Here is a 17,249-nt window from a genome sequence, read left to right as displayed (position 1 = left end):
CTTCTGAGATTATTGTCTCAGTTCAGTTATTTGCAAAGCTATCACTATATGCAACTGAAATATAACTTAGATTTGCATTTCATCATCATTGAAAATATTTTACCAAAGTTACACTGAGATGCAACAGAACAAGTAGAACAGATAAAACATACTATAAATACAAAAGAGCATGGAATTAAAGTAGCAAAAAAGATAGGTTTACTTTTAAAAGGAAAGTAAATTTGTATTACTGGAAGAATAAAGAACTTATAAAATATTTTATAAAGCAATAACCAAATACTTCATAAGACTTTAGAAGAAAAGACACCCAAAACTGTGGAGCCTTTTGTCATTAAGACACTTACAAAAGTGTTTCCTGACACACGCCAGGCACTGCAATTAAAGGCTATTGTAACTGTCAAACCTTTCAGGGTAGATCAAGCATTTGCAAAACTGGAGAGACTGGCATGGCTGATTCTTACATAGCAGAGGACTATTAAAGACATCGAAACTCTATCTGTCAAAAGTTCCCAGTGGCCTCTCAAGAAAAGCTGCTAATTTTCAGTGATACATAATTCAATTTAGGGAAAAAAGAACTATTATTTTACTCATTTTAGAAATGGAGATAAAACTTCACTCTTCATCTTACCACAAGAATTATTCTGTTAATTGTATTGGTATGAAATGGGTTACAATCACAAATCAAATAAAAAAGCAGTATGTCTCATGAAATGGGTTACAATCACAAATCAAATAAAAAAGCAGTATGTCTCCATGTTGATAGGCAAAATGGACAAGAATCAAAAGTGAATTTGCTTTAGAATCTAAATGTGAAGAAATCTTAGATGCTAAGAAATTTTAGATTCTAGGATATGATATTGAAGATTAAAATCATATTAATTGTGTAAATAAATGATACTGCCAGCTAATATTTTTTGCTTATTTTCGAATGTGTATTTTTTACCTGGAAAAGCTGTTATCAAAACAGTGGTCTTTCTTAATATCACAGACATTTTAGAATCAAGAAAATATAATAACATTTTAAAAATTATCTCAAATTCAGCTCCTAGAACACGTCAATTTGATTGAAATGGTGTTGAAACTGTAAATTAATGTGGGAATATTATAGCAATGCACTATGATGTCTCAGAATATAAAATCTGTAATTGATTTGAGTATCATGTTCTATACACCCTCATTTCACAGATAAACAAACTAAGGGTGCCAAAATAACTCCCCAAGGCTGAAGACATTGCCTTAGGTCTCAAGATTAACATCACATTAGGGTAAGGCATCAGATGTTAAGTCATCTTAGACCTCAAATCTCTCAGGGACGCAATAGCAGAGCCATTACTCAGTCTTGAGTCTGACTCCCAGGCCAAAGTTCTTGTCACTACACACACTGGCTCATCATTCCCTCATCAAGCTGTCACTGCAGTACGATAACAATGGTGTTAGTAGAGCTGGGGCAGAGCCTAACTTAGACAACATTTGAAAATAACAAAGCTTATTTAGTAAAACAATCAGTGTCATTTTCTGCTGTGGTGTTCCCATCTCAGGACCTTCCTGGAGCACACTGCCACCTGGAGGGAGTTTGGTACCAGGAGATTGTGCTGATCTCCAGACAACCAGAGGGTATGATGGCTATATAGCCTCACTCTTATTGGTCATGATACAGCATATACTCACTGTTTCCAAAGAGTTGTTCTAGGTTTAAACAAGGTCCAGGCCAGAGAGGGAGAAGCGAAAAGACAGAAGAAAAAGAGAACTTTAAGATATCTTGGGTTGCACAGTCTTGTTTAACAGATTGATAAAAAAATTTTCAGAGCATTGCGAGCATGATTAATAAGAAAATCTTTCAGGACCTTGTGCCCAAAAAAGAAAAACTTGTGACATTTACCTGGGGCTTTATTTGTCTCAAGTGGCACATGCTGTGGGTTCTATAAGAGGAGGTTGGGCAGATAGAAAAGTTAAGACTAAGCTGTAGACCAGAAGTCTCAGACCTTCCCATTGCAGGCTCTATAGCCTTGGGCAATATCCTTTCTAGGTTTCAATGTTGACATCAGTAAAATTAGGATAAGAAAAAGCAAGAGGCCTGGATCCAAATGTTGCCATGCAGATAAACATAGACAAAAGCAATAATAGCAACCACTCTGACGGCCGTTGCCATTTTTTAAATCACGAAACTGTGCATCCCCATTCTACAGATGACGCAACTAGGCTAATTGAGCATTCAGTGAGTTGAAATTAAGGATCATCTGGCTCCAAATTCCTCATTCTTCCCATTCTATCCTTTTACCTTCTAATATTGCATATGAAAATACTTAGTCAACTACAAAATTCTGTATAAACAGATAAGATGTCATTTTTATTTTTATTTTCCTTCCCATTACATTTGTGAAGGACTAAAGGGAGAAAAGAATGAAAGAGACAACAGAATCACATTTAAAGTCTCCAAGCCTAAGAAGGGGCCAGTGTCATGTTGTTGTGTGAGTGTTTGAGTGACAGGATGTCACTTCCCCTCATTACATTACATAAGACTGTACTGCCCATCTTGATGGTAGACTCTCTCCCTTGCCGGCTTTGATGAAGCAAATGGTCATGTTGGAGAAGCCCACCTGGCAAGGAATGGAGGGTGGCATCCAGGTGACGGCCAGCAATAAGCTGAGTCTCTCATTTGTGTGGTCAAAAGGAATGGAATTCTGCCAAAATCCGTGAAAGGTTGGAACCAGATCCTTCCCCAGGGGAACACTGAGATGAGAACACAGCTCTGGATGACTCTCCTCAGGCCCTGCAGCAAAAGATTCAGGTGAGCCTGCTCAACTCCTTGACCCACAGAAACCATGAAACAATAAACGTATTCAGTTTTGAGCCTCTAAGTTTGTAGTAATCTATTTTGCAATAATATAAAAAAATACATAGTCTGCTTAAATTTTTAAAAACTTGAAACCACAAAAGTGACCAGCCTGCTATTGGACATAGTGTCCATGAAAATTCTCAAATGGGGCATTACAGATTCTTTATTTAGGGAATTAAAACTTAATTACTGATCAAGTGAAAATGATCAATAAAAATATTCTTATCAAATAAACAATCTGAAGAGGTTAGATAAAATTTGTGCAATTTACATTCCTTATTAAATGAAAAGTTTTTATCAAAACAATAAGAATTTAAAAGAGAATGATTAATACAAAATTTACAATTCAGACGCAAAAATAGTAGCTTTGACCTTTCCATTGAGAGATTAAGAAAACTACATACAGGAAATTAGCATTTTAATAGGAAAAATTTTTAGAAGGGTGCTTGACTATAGTGGATAATGATCTTAGTCTGTATGATCTAGTTTGATAATCAAGACTCATGATCTTAGAATGCATTCTTCACATTCTTTCGACAGTGTGAAATGTTTCTAGTAAAATCCAGTAGTATCCAAATTAGTGATTGCAATATTTCACTTCACCCAAAACATTTTTCAAATGGAAAAATAAATTGTAACACCAGGCTTTTCTACCGAAAAAAAATATATATATACATACTTTAATTCTGTTACCTATTTCACAACTGATATTAAGATAAACTTTGTCCAATGAAGATATTTGTGACTGGAAACAAGTTTTTGACAAAAAGAACTCAAATTGTCACTTCCACACAAAAAAGCATGAATGCCTTGATTAGAATTTAAAATATGCTTGAATAAAAACAAATAATTGATGCTATTCAACAATGGCAAGTAAACAACTAAATAGGATATTGACATGAGGTACATAAAAGAATATTATGTATCCAATAGTTAACTAAAATAATATTTATCATAGAATTTACAGAGCAGATGTTACAGAGAACAGAGGGAAATCTCTAGATCTGTAGAGATGATTTTAAAATCTGATGTAAGAATGGCTAAACATAATGTATAAGATATATTTAAAGTATTAAAAAAATCATTACTGCTTAAGAAAGATCTAAGATAAAATTATTAATTTATAACTAAATACAGTGATTGTAACAATGAGCAAAAATAATGTTGAACAAAGAACACTTATAATACATACTATTGAACTAAGAGAAAATAAAACAAGTCAAAATTAATGAACTTTCTCTGACTCAAAAGGCAGATTTTGACTTGAGCAGATCTGCCCAAAGATTGAATTTCTTGATGAAACATGTATCAAAATTGACTTATAACTGTCCACAGACACACAATGGGAATGTTGGCTAATCCTGTTAAACCAATTAGATTTAAGTTATGCAAAATAGGAAATGCAGTAGAAGAATTAAAAACATCATATTTTAAAATATGAGGGAATTATAGTCTTTGGCAGGAAATTAAATTACAACTGTGCTATCAACAGTTATCAACAATACCATATCATATTTTGTATGAACTGTTGCTTAGTATTAATAATGTTTGTAAAAGCCTAACAAAAGGAAAAAAAAAAACAGAGTTAAGTTAGCTCATTTCACTTGTTTTTCCCTTCTAAATAGATTTTATTTTCAGAGCAGTTTCAAGTTCATTGCAAAACTTGGAAGAAAGTCCAGAGTTCTCATGTACTCTGTCCTGACACATGCACAGCCATCCCATTATGAACATCCAACACCAGATTGGTATATTTTTTACAATTGATGAACTTACACTGACACATCATTGTCACCCAAAGTCCATAGTTTACATTAGAAGTCACTCTTGGTGGTGTAAATTGTGAGTTTTGACAAATGTATAATGACATGTATCCACCATCATATTATCATACAGAATAGTTTCACTGCCCTAAAAATTTTATGTGCTCACCAATTCATTCATCTCTCCCCTCTAACCCATGACAACCGCTGATCTTTTTACTATCTCCATAGTTTTGCCTCTGTTAGAATGTCATATAGTTGGAATCATACAATATGTAACCATTCCAGATGGGCTTCTTTCACTTAGCAATATGCATTTAAGTTTCCTCCATGTCAATTCATGGCTTGCTAGTTCGTTTCTTTTTAGTGCTGAGTAATATTCCATTGTCTGGTTGTACCACAGTTTGTTTTTCCATTTACCTACTGATGGACATCTTTGTTGCTTCCAAATTGGGGCAATTATGAATACTGCTATAAACATTCTTGTGCAGCTTTTTGTGAGGACATAAATTTTCAACTCATTTGAGCAAATATCAAGGAATGTGATTGCTGTGTTATATGGTAAGAGCAAGTTTAGTTTTATAAGAGATTTGGAAACTGTCTTCCAAAGTAGCCGTACCATTTTGTGTTCCCATCAGCAATGTATGAGTGTCCTGTTGCTCCACATCCTTGCCAGCATTTAATGTGGTCAGTGTTCCAGATGTTGGGCATTCTAATAGGTGTGTAGTGGTATCTCATTGTTGTTTTAATTTGCATCTCCCTAATGACATATGATGTGGAACACCTATTCATATGCTTACATGCCATATGTTTATCTTTGATGAGGTATCTGTTCAGGTATTTTGCTTGCTCTTTTTTTTTTTTTTTGTGGAGAAGATCAGCCCTGAGCTAACATCCATGCCAATCCTCTTCTTTTTTGCTGAGGAAGACTGGCCCTGAGCTAACATCTATTGCCAATCCTCCTCCTTTTTTTTCTTTTCCCTTTTTCTCCCCAAAGCCCAAGTAGATAGTTGTATGTCATAGTTGCACATCCTTCTAGTTGCTGTATGTGGGACACGGCCTCAGCATGGCCGGAGAAGCGGTGCGTCAGTTGCGCGCCCGGGATCCAAACCCAGGCCACCAGTAGCAGAGACCGCGTGCTTAACCTCTAAGCCATGGGGCCAGCCCCCTTGCTCATTTTTAATTGAATTGTTTATTATTGTTGGGTTTTAAGAGTTCTTTGTATATTTTAGATGACAATCCTTTTTCAGATGTGTCTTGGTCAAATATTTTGTCCCAGTCTGTGGCTTGTCTTCTCATTCTCCCAATGGTGTCTTTCACAGAACACAAATTTATAATTTTAATGAAGTATAGCTTATCAATTATTTGTTTCACAAAACTTTTGTATTCTTCCTTAAAAAGTCACTGTCATACCCAAGTTCATCTAGATTTTATCCTATTATCTTCTAGGAGTTTTATAGTTTTGGATTTTACATTTATGTAAAATATGATCCATTTTGAGTTAACTTTTTTGAAGTGTATAAGGTCTGTGGCTAGGTTCACTTTTTTGAATGTGGATGTTTAGTTGATCTAGTATCATTTGCTGAAAAGATTATCTTTTCTCCATGTGTTTCCTTTGCTCGTTTATCAAAGATCAGTTGACTATACTCATTTTACTTTTTAAAATTAAACAGTTTTGAGAAAGTTCTACATTCACATGCAGTTGTAGGAAATAATACACACAGAATCCATGTACCCTTTATCTAATTTCCCCCAATGGTAGCATCATGCACAACTATAAGACAATATCACAACTAGGATATTGGCATTGATATGGTCAAGATACACAACATTTCCATCACAACAAGGATCCCTCACCTTGTGCTTTTATAACCACACTCTTTCCTCCTGCTTTAACTCCTTCTGTAACCCTTGGCAACCAATAATCTAGCCTCCATTTCCATCATTTTCTTATTTCAAAAATGTTGAGTGTTATGTGAGTGGAATCATACATACCTTTTGTGAATGGCGCTTTTTTTTTTTAATTCAGCACAAGTCTCTCCAGGTTTTCGTCAGTGTCAATAGTTTGTTCTTTGTTTATTGCTGAGTAGTATTCCCTGGACTATATACACCATTCACACATTGAAAGACATCTGGTTGTTTTCAGTATGGGGCTATTACAAATAAAGCTACAATCCACTTTTACATACAGGTTTTTATGTGAACATAAAGTTTTAAATTCTCTGGGATAAATGCCCATAAGTTTATGATTGCTAGATCATATGTTAGTTGAATGTTTAGTTTTATAAGAAACTCCCAAATTGTCTTCCAGAGCGGCTGTACTATTTTACGTTACCACCAGCAATGTAAGAGTGATGCAGTTCTCCACCTATTTGTCAGCATTTGGTATTCTCACTATTTTTTGTTTGTTTGTTTTAGCCATTCAGATATATGTATAATGATATCTCATTGTGGTTTTAATTTACATTTCCTTAATGATCATGAACAATTTTTCATGTACTTATTTGCCATCTTTAGATCCTCTTCAGTGAATGTCTCTTCATATCATTTGCCCATTTTCTAAATGAGTTTATTTTATTACTGTTGAGTTTTGAGAGTTCTTTGTATATTCTAGATTAGTCCTTTGTCAGATATGTGGTTTGCAAATATTTGCTCCTGCCTGTAGCTTGTCTTGCATCATCTTAGCCATGTCCTTTGCAGAGGGAATGCTTTTAACTTTATTGAAGTTCAATTTTTCAATTTCTCCTTCTATAAATTGTGCTTTTAGTGTCACATTTGAGAACTGTTGCCTAGCCCTATGTTCCGAAGATTTTCTCTTATGTTTCCTCTAGAAGTTTTATAGTTTTACATTTTGAGCCTATGATCCAACTTGAGTTAATTTTTATATAAAGTGTGAGACTTAGGTCAAAGTGGCTTTTTTTGTTTCTGTTTTGTTTTTGCCCGTGGATGTTCAATTGTTCCAGCAACATTTGTTTAAAAGGCTATCTTTTCTCCATTGAATTGCCTTTGCATCTTTCTCAAAAGTCAGCTGGGCATATTTGTGGGTGTCTTTTTAGGTTCTCTATCTCATTCCATTGATCTATGTGTCTCTCTTTCTGCCAGAGACACACAGTCTTGATTACTGTAGCTATATAATAAGTCTTAAAATAAGGTATGTTGATTCCTCCAACTTTATTATTTTTTAAAGAATATTGGTTTGGTACTCTAGTCCATTTGACTACTTACATCAATTTTAGAACAATCTTGTCTATATCCACAAAAAAATCTTACTGGGCTTTTGATAGGAATTGTGTTAAATCTGTATATCAATTTGGAGGAATTTGCATTTTTATTATATTGAATCTTCCAAACCGTGAACTTCATGAAGATTTGGAGGTTTGGCTATTTATTTAGACTTTCTTTGATTTCCTTCATTTGCATTTTGCACTTTTGAGCATAAAAGTCATGTTTTGTTCGATATGCGCCTACTTAGGTCATTTTTTTTGAGTGGTTGTAAACGGTGAGTACAATTGAGTGATTGTTAATTTTTGTTTCCATGTATTCATTGCTAGTATACAGAAATAAAATTCATGAATATTTTTGTATGTTGATCTAGTATACCGGACATTGCTTAGCTCACTTCTTAGTTCTAGGAGGTTTTTTGATTCCTTGGGATTTGCTGAATAGATAATCATGATATCTGTAAATAGGGACAGTTTATTTCTTTCTTTCCAATAAATATATCTGTCATTTCCTTTTCTTGTCTAATTGTGCTAAATAGAACTTCCAGCACCATGTTGATTAAGAGCAGTGAGAGTGACATCCTTGTCTTCTTCCTAATCTAAGGGAGAAAATGTTCAGTATTTCACCATTAAATATACTGTTAACTATAAGGGGTTTTTTTGGTAGATACTCTTTTATCAGATTGAAGAAGTTACTCCATATTCCTATTTTTCTGAGATTTTTAAAAATCATAAATGAGTGTTAAATTTTATCAAATGCTTTTTCTTCAATGATTGCTATGATCATATAATTTTTTATTCATATCATAATAATATGGTATTAATATGTTAACCATGGTTAATATGATGGATTACATTGATTTTCCAATATTGAGGAAGGCTTGCACCCCTTGAATAAACTCCTCTTGGTTGGTATGTAATTATTTTTATATCTTGTTTAGTTATATCTGATAATACTTTGTTAGGGATATGTACACCTATATTCACGACAGATATTGGTGATCTGCCATTTCTTTTTTTTTTGGACTGTCCTAGTCTCACTTTGTTATCAGGATAATATTTGTTTCATTAAACTAATTCAGAATTGTTAACTACTCTTTGTTTTTCTAGAAAAGATGTGTAACATGGTGAATTCTTCAAACATTTGGAAGAATTCTTAAGTGAAACTGTTTCAGCCAAGTGATTTTTGGGTGGAGAGTATTTAAATTTGAATTATATTTCCTTAATAGTTTAGAGCTATTTAAATAATCTATTTCACATTGAGTAAATTGTGGCAGGGCGTGTTTTTGAAGGAATTGGTCCATTGATCTATGATCTATGATTGCCAAAGTTATATGTGTAAAGTTGTTCATAGTATTCTCTTATCCTTTTGATGCCTGCAATGTCTGTAGTGATATTTCTGTTTTATTACTGATATTGGTAAATTGTGTCTTCTTGCTTTTTTCTTTGTCAGTCTTGCTAGAGGTTTGTGAATTTTATTAATTTTTTTAAAGAACCAATTCCTTTTTCCACTGATTTCTCTATTGTGAGGTTTTTTTTGTTTTGTTTTTTGTTTTTTTTTTTTTTTGGTGAGGAAGATTGGACCTGAGCTAACATCTGTTGCCAATCTTCTTCTTTTTGCTTGAGGAAGATTGTCACTGAGCTAACATCCATGCCAATCTTCCTCTATTTTGTGTGTGGGACACTTGCCACAGCATGGCTTGATGAATGGTGTGTAGGTCCACACCAGGGATCTGAACCCATAAACCCCAGGCCACCAAAGGGGAGCACGTGAACTTAACCACCGCACCACTGGGGCCGGCCTCTCCATTGTATGTTTTTTCATTCATCTTTGTTTTGTTTTTAATTTCAGTAATTCCTGCTTTCTTATTTCCTTCCTTCTGCTTGCCTGGGGTTTATTTTGCTCTTTTTTATAGTTCTTGAGATAGGAGCTTCAATTGTTGATGAGACTTTTCTATTACCCAATGTATGCATTTAGTGTTATAAATTTCTTTCTGATCACTGCTTTATCTGTTTTCCAAAAATTTTGATGTGTTGTATTTTCATTTTAATTTACTTCAATGAATTTTTCATTTCCCTTGAAAGTTTCTCTTTGACTCATCGATTACTTAGGAATGTTGTTTAGTTTCCAATTGTTTGGAGTTTTTCTTGTCATCTTTTATTGATTTCTAGTTTAATTCTATTGTGGCCAGAAAACATGCTCTAGGATTTCATTTCTTTTAAATTTGTTGGTTTTGTTTTATGACTCAGGATGTAGTTCATCTTGGTTTACATTCTGTGGATAATTGAAAAGGATGAGTATTCAGCTGTTATTGGGTGTAGTGTTCTATAAAACATTGATTAGATCCTGTTGGTTGATGGTGTTGTTGAGTTACTTTCATCCTTGATGATTTGACATCCAATTTTCCCATCAATTATTGATAGAGGGTTGTTAAGTCTCTAAATATAATCACAGATTAGTTTCTTTTTCATTTCAGTTTTATTAGATTTTGTTTCATATATTTTGCCACTATTCTGTTTGGTACATATTCATTTAGGGTCAATAATGTCTTCTTGGAGATTCACCTCTTGTGTCATTATATGATAGTCCTGTCTTCTTTGGTAATTTTCTTTGCTCTGAAGTCTAATCTAGCTGATATTAAAATAGCCATTCCTGATTTGTATTATTAATTTTTACATGATATATCTTTTTCCATCCTGAGTGGGTTGAAGGGTGGTCCCCAAAAAGGTATGCCCATGACCTGGAAACTGAATGACACCTTATTTGGAAAAAGTCTTTGCAGATGTAATATAGTTAAAGATAATGAGATGAGATCATCCTGGATTACTTGAGCGTACCCTACATCAAATGACAAGTGTCCTTATAACAGACAGAAGAAAAGAAAGACTCAGAGGAGAAGGGTATGTGAAGACAGAGGCAGAGATTTGAGTTATGTGGCCTCAAACCAAGGAACATCTGGAGCCACCAGAAGCTGGAAGAAACAAGGAAAGATTCTCTTCCAGAGATTTTGGAGGGAGAACAGCACTGCCAACAAATTGATTTCAGATTTCTGGCCTCCAAAATGGTAAATCAATAAATTTCTGCTGTTTTAAGCCACCCAGTTTATGGCACTTTGTTACAGCAGCCCTACAAAATTAATATATACTCTTTTACTTTCAACCTCCTTATATCATTAGATTTGAAGTGAGTTTCTTTTAGATATCAAGACATCATATAGATGGGCCATTTTTTTCAGTCCTTGCCTCATATCTCTGTCTTTTAATTGCTATATTTAGACCAATTATATTTAATGTAACTATTGATAGGTTAGAGTTTAAATCTGCCATTTTATTTTTTGTTTTCTCTTTGTTCATTCTGTTTTTTTAATATTATTCTTTTTCTTTTTAGTTCTTTCACATGAGTTGCTTGAACATGTTTTATAATTCCATTTTGATTTATGCATAGTGATTTTGCATAGGTTACTTAGGTTTATATTATATAAAGTCCAAGATCCAAGTCTACTAATGTCATCATTTTAATGGTTCAAGTGAAGTGTAGAATCTTACCTCCTTTTACATCCCTTTACGTTCCCCTGATTATAATTTAATTATGTTAAATATTTCCTCTTTATATATTTAGAACCATATCAGTGTTATATTTTCTTCATCATCAAACATAAATTAGAAAACTCAAACATAGAAGAAAAGTCTATTGTATTTACTCATATTTTTGTTTATCATTTCCTTATTTCTTGATTATGTTCCAAGATTTCTTTTTTATTGTTTCATTTCAGTTCAGATAACTTCCTTTAGTCATTCTTTCAGGGCAGGCCTGCTAGCAACTAATTCATTTAGTTTTCCTTCATCTGAGAATGTCTCAATTTTCCCCTCTTCTGGAATGTTACTTTTGCTGGATTTAGTATTCTGGGTCGACAGATTTTTTTCTTTTAGCTCTTGAAAAATGTTTTGCCACTTGTCTGGCCTTCATGGTTTCTGATGAGAAATCCACTGTTATAGGTAAGGTGGTTTTATGTCACAGAAGCAATATTTGTTTTTTGTTTTTAGTTTTCAGAAGTTTGACTATAATGTGTCTTGGTGTGAATTTCTTTGGGTTTCTCCTGTTTGGGATTCACTCAGCTTTTCGAATCTGTACATTTACGACTTGCCAAATTTGGGAAATTTTCAACCATTTTTTCTTTGAGTATTTTTCCAGCCCTGTCCTCTTTCTCCTCTCTTGGGACTTCATTGACACAAATGTGAGATCTTTTATTACAGTCCCACAAGTCCCTGAGCCTCTGTTCTTCTTTTTTTTTTTAAGTCTATTTTCACTCTGTTTCTCAAATTGAGTAATCTATTGTTCTGTTATTCGACTCCCTATTTTCTTCATGTGCTTCTCTCATTCTTCTGTTGAGACCATCCACTAAGATTTTTATTTCAGATATCCAGATCAGAGCTTTGGAGCATGGCCCTTCAGAGCAGAACTCCTAGTTCTAAACATCCACCTCTGAGTCGCCTATGGGGACATTGTGACCTGAAATCAGTTGGGAGTCAAGCGAATTCTCTGCAGCACTGTCCAATGTCCACACATAGCCTTTTAAAATCAAGTACAAATTTCTTTCTCCCTTTCACTCTTCCCATATGGACAAGCATGCCTGATACCAAGTCAGACCAATAATTGATCCTTGAATCAACACTTGAGTCCACTGGTCCCAGCACCATTGATAGAATGGCAACTCTAAATAGAACAGAAGAAAAATGAGGAATATTAGGAAGTATAGCTTCATCAGAACTAGCAAGCCAGGATCTCGAGTCAAGATGGCGGCGTAAGCAGACTCGGAACTCACCTCCTCCCGTGGACACAGCCAATTTACAACTACTTGTGGAAAAATTACCCCTGAGACAGAACTGAAAACTGGATAAGAGGAACTCCTGCAACAACGGACAATCCTAACTGAGGTGGAAGAGGCAGAGACTCCCTTCTGGAGAGGAGAAACGCTGCCTTCACAAGCTGCAGTGCCTCATGGCCGCCCGGGAGCAGCCCACAGGTACACAGCCTCCCTGGAGGAGCGGGGCCCTGAGCCGGGGAGCGCCCCCGCTGTGGGCATTTTGTGGAACCAGCACAGTCGACCCCAGCGGCATAATATCTGACTTTGCCTGCTACTAAAACATTGGGGAGTACCCCCAGAAAACCCGGTTCACAAAGAAACTAAAACCAGCTCTTAAAGGGCCCACGCAAACTCACCCATTTCAGAAAGCAACCTAAAATCACCAGGAAGAGAGGTGCACAGTGCTATGGTGAAAAGAGACTCACCTAATAGGCCCTGAGTGCATCTCGGTGAGGGGTGAGACCTCTCCAGGGACTGGGACATTGGTGGCGGCCATTGTTGTGGCCTGGTGTGGGCGTGCTGACACAGACGCCATTGGAGTTCTCCCTGGGGCCTGCTAGCCCAGGGTCTGCCCCACCCGCTAGAGCACCGATTTAATCCAGCTCAGCCAGGGCAGGCAGCCCACCCTAGAGACTGGTCCCACCCAACAACAAGCCCTCAGGCAACTTGCGGGCCTGCATAGATTGGTGACTGGAGTCTCTGCAGCCTGGCAACTGAGCCAACTTTAGCGGGGCAGGGTGTGCACAAGGAGCGGGTGGAGAGTGTGGGGCGGTGGCAGAGTGTGTGGGGCTCCCGCCATGGAGAGACTGGGTCCGCTTCGGGAGGTCGGGGCGTGCACACGGGGCAGGACTGTGTTGACTGTGTGTGTGGACCTGTGGGTGACAGGGCTTGTCAGCTGCAGAAGACTTGTGCTTCTCAAAGACCCACATAGGGGGTTTGCCCCACCTTCCAAAGCCTGAAACAATTGGGTGCCCCTGTGCCTGAGGCCAGCCCCACTGAGCTGCAATCCTCAGAGAGCTGACAAGAGACCTAATAGGCTAGAGGCTTACAGCAATTGTAAGACCCTGAGCCTAACAACCTGCCACGCTGGGGGCCTACTCACTTAAAAGAAATACTGCAACACAAATGTGGTATTAGAACTTGCAGCCAACTGTGCTGGGGCTCCCCACACCTGATAAAGAGACTGAAGGGCCCACAACAACTACAAGAAGCTGAGCATTACAGCAGCTGGCCAGGAGCATAACTCAGCTTCCCTGGGTGCCTACAGGGAGAGCAAACAGGCCACAACAGAAGGACACACGTAGCCCACATAGGGGTCACCCCTGAAACATTGAGAACTGAGGGAAGCACACTGGAAGCCTCCTAAGGCATCACAACGAAGTAGCAGAAAGGGAAATTAAGAATACCATCCCATTTACAATTGCAACAAAAAGAATAAAATACCTAGGAATAAACTTAACCAAAGAGGTGAAAGATCTTTACACCGAAAACTATAAAACATTTCTGAAAGAATTTGAAGAAGACACAAAGAAATGGAAAGATATTCCGTGCTCTTGGATTGGAAGAATTAACATAGTTAAGATGTCCATACTTCCTAAAGCAATCTATAGATTCAATGCAATCCCTATCAAAGTTCCAACAACATTTTTCACAGAAATAGAACAAAGCATCCTAAAATTTATATGGAACAACAAAAGACCCCGAATAGCTAAAGGAATACTGAGAAAAAAGAACAAAGCTGGAGGTATCACACTCCCTGATTTCAAAATATACTACAAAGCTATAGTAACCAAAACACAATGGTACTGGCACAAAAACAGACACACAGATCAATGGAATAGAATCGAAAGCCCAGAAATAAACCCACACATCTATGGACAGCTAATCTTTGACAAAGGAGCCAAGAACATACAATGTGGAAAAGAAAGTCTCTTCAACAAATGGTGTTGGGAAAACTGGATAGCCATATGCAAAAAAATGAAAGTAGACCCTTACCTTACACCATACACAAAAATTAACTCCGAATGGATTAAAGACTTGAATGTAAGACCTGAAAGTGTGAAACTTCTAGAAGAAAACATAGGCAGTATGCTCTTCGACATCGGTCTTAGCAACATCTTTTCAAACACCATGTCTGACTGGGCAAGAGAAACAATAGAAAAAATAAACAAATGGGACTACATCAAACTAAAAAGCTTCTGCACAGCAAAGGAAACCATCAACAAAACGAAAAGACAACCTAACAATTGGGAGAAGATATTTGCAAACCATACATCTGATAAGGGCTTAATCTCCAAAATATATAAAGAACTCATGCATCTCAACAACAAAAAAACTAACAACCCAATTAAAAAATGGGCAAAAGACCTGAACAGACATGTCTCCAAAGAAGATATACAGATGGCCAACAGACACATGAAAGATGTTCAAAATCACTAACTATCAGGGAAATGCAAATCAAAACTACAATGAGATATCACCTCATGCCCGTCAGAATGGCTATAATTAACAAGACAGGAAACAACATGTGTTGGAGAGGATGTGGAGAGAAGGGAACTCTCATACACTGCTGGTTGGAGTGCAAACTGGTGCAGCCACTATGGAAAACAGTATGGAGATTCCTCAAAAAATCAAAGATAGAACTACCATATGATGCAGCTATTCCACTGTTGGGTATTTATCCAAAGAACTCGAAAACACCAATTTGTAAAGGTACATGCACCCCTGTGTTCATTGCAGCGTTATTCACAATAGCCAAGACTTGGAAGCAACCTAAGTGCCCATCAAGGGACAAATGGATAAAGAAGCTGTGGTATATATACACAATGGAATACTACTCAGCCATAAGAAACGATGAAATCCAACCATTTGTGACAACATGGATGGACATTGAGGGTATAATGCAAAGTGAAATAAGTCAGAGGGAGAAGGTCAAATACCATATGATTTCCTTCATTAAGTAGTAGATAATAACAACAATAAACAAACACATAGAGACAGAGATTGGATTGGTGGTTACCAGAGGGGAAGGGGGGAGGGAGGAGGGTAAAAGGGATAATTCAGTACATGTGTGTGGTGATGGGTTGTAATTAGTATTTTGGTGGTGAACATGATGTAATCTATGCAGAAATAGAAGTATAATGATGTACACCTGAAATTTTTACAATGTTATAAACCAATGTTACTGCAATAAACAAAAAATTAAAAAAAAAAAACTAGCAAGCCATTTTATGGAGGGTATCAAAAGACAAGTCAGGTATGGTTTACTGTTATAGTGACTAATAGTAGGCATTTGTTTAAGACAAATGGCATTTCAGGAAGATGTAACTTGTTATTCTTGATGTGCCTAATTACATCTGGAGAGGAACTTAGGAGCAGGAGTGACACAAGCTCAGAATTAATTTCACATTGGAATTGCGTCTTTCTTCTGAGAAGATCACCAGATATTTGACAAATCTGAGATTTCCCAGTGGACAGTAATTCTTACAAATTTTTTTCTCCGTAAGTAAGCAGTGAGAATTGTAGAACCAAAAATAATCTTCTCCTTCCAATTGAAAATTTTATTTTCATTTTCCAATATGAAAATAAAAAAGAAGAAATCCAATTTGCTCCTACTTACTGAGTTACGGAATTTGCTTATAGTGCATATAAGTCATCTACTCAATAAACGATGCATTGGACACCTTCCAGGCACTGTCATTCTTCAGGTGTCTTATCTAATATTTTTTAAAATTTTTTGATCTGCATCTGTGTGTTTAGAGTCTAATTGGTCAGGTTAATGTTATTGTAGGGCATTTATTTGCAAAACCAGCCCTGCTGATAGATTAATCATTAGTTGCCTGAGACCACTGATCTGTCTACCAGTTTACAGATTTCAGTGCTACACTAAGATCTTCTCCTTCAATGCCATTTGTGTCTCCATCCCAGACATTCATCTCCCCTTTTAGTTTCTCACCCTCACAGAATTTTTTAAGTGATGTTTTCTCCCCTCTTCACGTTCAGATGCAAGAATCCTCCTTCCAGGCATCTTCTTTCTCCCCTAGGACCTACATTAGAAGAAGAGGTCTCAAAATTTATCCTAATTTCATACAAAAAAAAAAAATAAGTAAATTTATATTTTATTTTAAAACTATATTAGGAATTTTTAGAAATATATGTAGATTTAGAGAGGGAGCATGGAGAAAAATAGTAAGGGAAGGACAGTGCTTATACTTTTGGCATACATAATGGATCAGCGCCCTACTAGCGACTTACATTATTTCCTTTTATCATAACAGAAATTAGGTTAAAATGAGGAAACTGAGGCTCAAAGTCCTTATTTATTCTCCTCTAAATCACACAGCTAGTAAACTGGTGTAGGGATGACTATTGAAATTAAATATAAACAATTAAGTCTCCAGCACCCTGATAAAATGCGTAATATTGGTTAAAACATTATTTCACATCTTTGGGCCTTTTCTCAGCTGTAAAATCAGGATTGAATACCAACATTATTTTCTTCTCAGCAGTGCTTTAAGTGTAATGGGATGCTTGCACTTTATATCAGTTTTGGCCAGTTTCCCAAAAG

General features: G+C 36.2%; 1 long non-coding RNA gene across 1 annotated transcript in view; it reads right to left on the bottom strand.

Annotated features, from left to right (window-relative positions):
• Nucleotides 1-13,370, bottom strand: part of LOC131411785 (uncharacterized) — a 190,300-nt gene extending 176,930 nt beyond the window's left edge. The window contains exon 1 of the long non-coding RNA XR_009221646.1: nt 13,108-13,370. This is a non-coding gene — a long non-coding RNA (uncharacterized LOC131411785). The remainder of the gene's footprint in view (nt 1-13,107) is intronic.
• Between the last annotated feature and the right edge of the window lie 3,879 nt (nt 13,371-17,249).

The sequence above is a fragment of the Diceros bicornis genome, chromosome 12 (genome assembly GCF_020826845.1).
Source record: "Diceros bicornis minor isolate mBicDic1 chromosome 12, mDicBic1.mat.cur, whole genome shotgun sequence".
Taxonomy (NCBI): domain Eukaryota; kingdom Metazoa; phylum Chordata; class Mammalia; order Perissodactyla; family Rhinocerotidae; genus Diceros; species Diceros bicornis.
This window is presented reverse-complemented; position numbering and strand designations above follow the sequence as displayed.